General features: G+C 48.9%; 1 long non-coding RNA gene across 2 annotated transcripts; it reads left to right on the forward strand.

Annotated features, from left to right (window-relative positions):
* Positions 1-2,601: 2,601 nt before the first annotated feature.
* LOC124677063 lies at positions 2,602-4,176 on the forward strand. 2 transcript variants are annotated; one of them, XR_006993935.1, is made up of 3 exons: positions 2,602-2,879; positions 3,016-3,799; positions 3,885-4,176. It is a non-coding gene; the product is annotated as an uncharacterized LOC124677063 (long non-coding RNA). The 2 variants fall into 2 exon arrangements; XR_006993936.1 differs by having other exon boundaries at positions 3,911-4,176.
* The last annotated feature ends 792 nt before the right edge of the window (positions 4,177-4,968 follow it).

Genomic DNA, 4,968 nt, shown 5'->3' on the forward strand with positions numbered 1-4,968 from the left:
GACCTTTCGGAAGAAATCGACGATGCCCAAGGTACACGTTCTTCTTACAATTTGGCAAATGTACACTTTCGGTCTCATGTAAGAAGTGCGTGCATGCATTGTATCCCTTATTTGACGAGTCCCGAAAGGTTACTAAGAGCAGGCCAATCGTTGATGGTTACGAAAAGCAACGCTCGTAGGTCAAATTCCTCTTCTTTGTGCTCATCCCACACACGGACACCAGGTCTGCCCCACAGCTGTAAAAGTTCATCAACTAATGGCCTTAGGTACACATCGATGTCGTTGCCGGGTTGCTTCGGACCTTGGATGAGCACCGGCATCATAATGAACTTCCGCTTCATGCACAACCAAGGAGGAAGGTTGTAGATGCATAGAGTCACGGGCCAGGTGCTATGGCTGGAGCTCTGCTCGCCAAAAGGATTCATGCCATCCGTACTTAGACCAAATCTTATGTTCCTTGTGTCAGCTGCAAAATCTTTGAACTCTCTGGCGATCTTTCTCCATTGCGTTCCATCTGCGGGGTGTCTCAACTCCCCGTCCGACTTACGGTCCTCTTTGTGCCATCGCAACAACTTGGCATGCTCTTTGTTCCTGAACGGACGTTTCAACCGTGGTATTATAGGAGCATACCACATCACCTTGGCGGGAACCCTCTTCCCGGGTTTCGGCCCTCAACATCGTTACCGGGGTCATCGCCTCCGATCTTATAACGCAATGCGAGTGCATACCGGGCATTCATTCAAATTCTCGTATTCACCGCGGTAGAGGATGCGGTCGTTGATGCATGCATGTATCTTCAGAACCTCTAAACCTAGAGGGCGAGACAACCTTCTTTGCTTCGTACGTCATCGGCGGGCAACTCGTTATTCTTTGGAAACATATTCTTCAACATTTTCAGCAAGTTTTCAAATGCCGAGTCAGCTACACCTGCTGTGCCTTCCATTTCAGCAAATCCGAGTGTGCAGCCCAGCTTTTTCGGACCATCATCGCATCCGGGTACGAGCGCCTTCCTGTGATCCTCTAACATGCGATCCAAATTCTCCCTCTCCTTTTCGGTTTCGCGAGCGTCTCCGTGCATCGGCAATGGTCCGACCAAGATCATCAACGGGATCATCACGTGCCTCTTCTTCACCTTCCCCTTGACCTTCCCCTTCACCTTCAACATCCTCCATGAAAGTATCACCGAAATGAGCAAGATAGCTTTCATCGATGAAATCATCCCCTTCTTCATCTTCTTCCATTATAACCCCTCTTTCTCCATGCTTGGTCCAACAATTATAGCTTGGCATGAAACCGTGCCGAAGCAGGTGCATGTGAACATCTCTTGAGGAAGAGTAACCCTTCGATTCTTACGGTTAACACATGGACGAGATAACAAAACCCCCACGCTTGTTCGCATTAGCCACTACGAGGAAATCTTTCAAACCCGTATCGAACTCGCCGGAGAGTCGGTTACCGTACATCCATTGCCGATTCATCTGCATTATTATAATGTAAAATATATAATTAACCATCATGCATTTGTTAAACTAACTAGCTACAAACAATATAAATTAAACAATGAACTACACACATGCATATTTTATCAATGACACATCAAAGGTTCAAGTTGCTAACCGCGATCGAGGAGGAAAAAATAAATGAGAAAGCTCAAGTGTGGCTCCAACACTTCATATCATATTTGTTTCATGCTCTTGGGGCATTTCATCAAACACCTTATGTGCATAAGAGGAACCAAAAGCAAACCTAACACCCACTTGTGAAGTTTGTGAAGAGAATGGCTCCAAATGGCTAAGTGTTGGCTGTTGGATGGGTATATATAGGGGAGGGGCTTTAGTCCCGGTTGGCCTGGCCAATCGCGACTAAAGGCCTTCGAGCACCTTTAGTCGCGGTTGGCCTGGCCAACCGCGACTAAAGCCTCCCACGTGCACCAGCTGACCACCGTGCGCCCTGGGCCCAGGCCTTTGGTCGCGGTTCGCCACACGAACCGCGACTAAAGACCCCATTAATCGCGGTTCCTGTAGCTTCGCGACTAATGGGGCTTCCCGGAAGGCTGTTTTTCTACCAGTGATAATAACCACTTTATTATTGCCTCTTGGGCATATCTCCAACACCAAGCCTATGGCTACCTGCAAGCAATTAGAGCTTAAGGCAATATTAATCCCCAATTTCGGCCACCCCAGAGGACGTTGGAAATTTGATGCCTCACGCAAATGACATGTCGGCTGTGGCAAGAGGATGATATGAAGCGGATAAATAGTGGAGGTCCGGAGGAGAGAGCTGGGAGGAGAGGAAGGGACGTGATTGACGTAGTAACTGAGGAGAGACCTGCAGCAGTTAAGAAGCTGAGCCGACAATAAAAAAATAGTGGGTCGTGAATCTCTACTATATTAAATGGCTAGAGGTGGTGAGATGGTTGGTTGGTACGTCCTCATGTCCTACGTTTGTGGCGAAGCCATCTCACCCCGTCATCTTTGGAGAAAACCCGAGAGGAAGAAAACCGCGAGAAGAAACCGGAGTGGAGAGATATCCCAACCGTCCCAGGTACCCCACTCCGTTCATCCATCCCAGGCGAAACCACGCATCGGTTGCCGCCGCCGGCATTCACCACCGTCCCATAAGTCAAGGATGCACCGGCCACTCCTCGCTTGCCTGGGCACCAGAGCCACTGCCCCCTCCTCGCTTGCATGGGAGTCACCATCGCTGCCCCCACCCGGACGCCCAGACTTCTTGCCGCCGACGACGTTGAAGGTTCTCCCCCGAGCCTTGCCGCCAAGGTCCGCGTCAGGCGCAGGAGTTAACGGCGAGGCGCCATTCTGCCGCCGCCGTGCAGTTACAGCCACGATCCACATTCGAGCAGTCTGCTGCCTGATTTTTAGGTATGATGACTTTCTCTCTCAGATCCAACAAAATTGTCCTATTTCTTGTGTGATATGTACAAGATCAATGAACTTGTGCGATGGTAAGCTGGTATTTGCTCGAATTTGATGCAAAATTTGTCGGCTCTGTTTTTAGTGCTGATCAAGGCTTAGAGGCCGTACACCTCACCAACCTGCAGTTCCTGCTTGGTCTGCTATGTACGGGAAATATTAGATCATGGATGACCTGAGACGGAGGTGCCGGATGAGTCCGGCGTAGATTTGCTTCAAGTTCAAGCAGAGCGTCAGCGTACGTACTCGTCTCTAAAGTCTCAGATTCTCTTTAAAACCTCAATATAAGATTGAGTTTCTTATGTTGTAATTGGAATGTTCTCTGAAGAGTTTCGGAGAATATTTTGTACTAACCTGACTGTCGCAATTCTAGAACATTGATACATGCTTGAATTACCAACCCATAAAAAACTTGAATTATGATGTAATTTTGCTGGTTAATGTGATGTATTTTTCTGGCTGATCGAGTTTCCATGCCTTCCTAATTCCAAAATTCATTGTCCGCATATGAAGTCATTTTTGCCTGTGGACTAGGTGGTTCAGTTCTTGCTTTACTCATCTCTTTCAGACCATAGGTTGGACCATGACTTTACAGTAAATGATCAACCAGATATTGACATTCTAATAGATGAGAAAACTTTCGATGCCAAATAATTTCTTAATAATAGTTACACTGTGCATCCTTTGTCTGAGATAGGTAATTATGAAGATGTTTATGAGATGGAGGACGTTAGGTCAGCAGATGCAAATGTTGAAAATACCACTCACAAATTTGATGCTGCTCGAAAAACGGATATTGATCTTGCAAGCCCTATGTTTCATCAAGAATATAAAAAGTACGAGCTGAGAATTTTCCAACTGAAGAACTGGTTCGCAATCCAATACCTTTTTTTATTTATTTCTGCTACATAATTAATACTTATATGAATACTCTTTTTTTTGCGGAAATAACAGATGATATTAAGCCAAAGTTCTTACAGAAAGGTCCACACTAAACAGAAAAATACAGAACAGCCCAAAAGGACCCCGATGTCGACGCCGGCGGGAAGAACGCATCGATGGTGCGCGCCGCTGCGCCTCCACTCAGACCTTGGATCGGTAGGTGCCCTCTGCGGACGGGAAGTCTTCGAAACTCGGCTCCGGAGAGCCTCCATCCTGCACCGCCACGAGAATCGCCATCGCCTTGAGCAACATCATCTCCTCCTTCGATTTCTTCACAAAGCCGGCGCCGCCGCACCTCGAAAGCCGGAGAATGCACACAGCAGATCCACGAACCTGCGAGCACGGGCAAGTTGGCCGCAACGCGACGGAGCTCCTCCGGAACCCCACCGCCGAAGAGGACTGCCGCCGACACCAAACTCCACACCGGCCGCGCCGCCATCTCCTCAGCGCCGCCGGCAGGAACCTACTCACCCCAACACGATGTACACGAGGAGATTTGGGGTTCCCCAACCCTCCCGCCGCTGGAGCGACCGCCGGAGGGAGAGGGAACCCACGAATCGTTGACGGCGAGGGTGGGGCGACCAGGAGATTCCAGAAATTGTCTCTTCCTTACTGTAGCGGGGGGAGAAAAGAGGTCCACTTATATGAATACTCATATGCTCATATAATAGGTTTCGCTTTCAAGAATACAAAGAAATTTCTATTGTCGTTCGGTTGTTGCCGAGAGATATCACATCAATGAACATCTTCGTCCAGTTGCATTCAGCAGGTTCATTCAGGATCCAAGTGGATGTGGGCGTCCATAGGCTCGCTTCAGACGGGCCGCAAAAAAAGGTTAGTGGTGCTGCGGACAGACTGCTATCCATACTCAGGTCTTCCTGCATCTCCGTGCTTGGCCCGCCTATCCCGCCTATCCTTCTAAGGAGGAGCAGCTGGTTAGCACCATTTGCGAACGCCTGTGGTAGGCAACAGTCGGCGCTCGTTCATTGCCACCTGCACCGCCTCCGCTCGTCGTCACTCAACACCAGGCCTACCCACACCTTCTCTACCTAGCCTGCAGCACTCTGTCGACCTTCTCATCAACTTCCTGTCCCTG

This window comes from Lolium rigidum, chromosome 7, assembly GCF_022539505.1.
Source record: "Lolium rigidum isolate FL_2022 chromosome 7, APGP_CSIRO_Lrig_0.1, whole genome shotgun sequence".
Lineage (NCBI taxonomy): Eukaryota > Viridiplantae > Streptophyta > Magnoliopsida > Poales > Poaceae > Lolium > Lolium rigidum.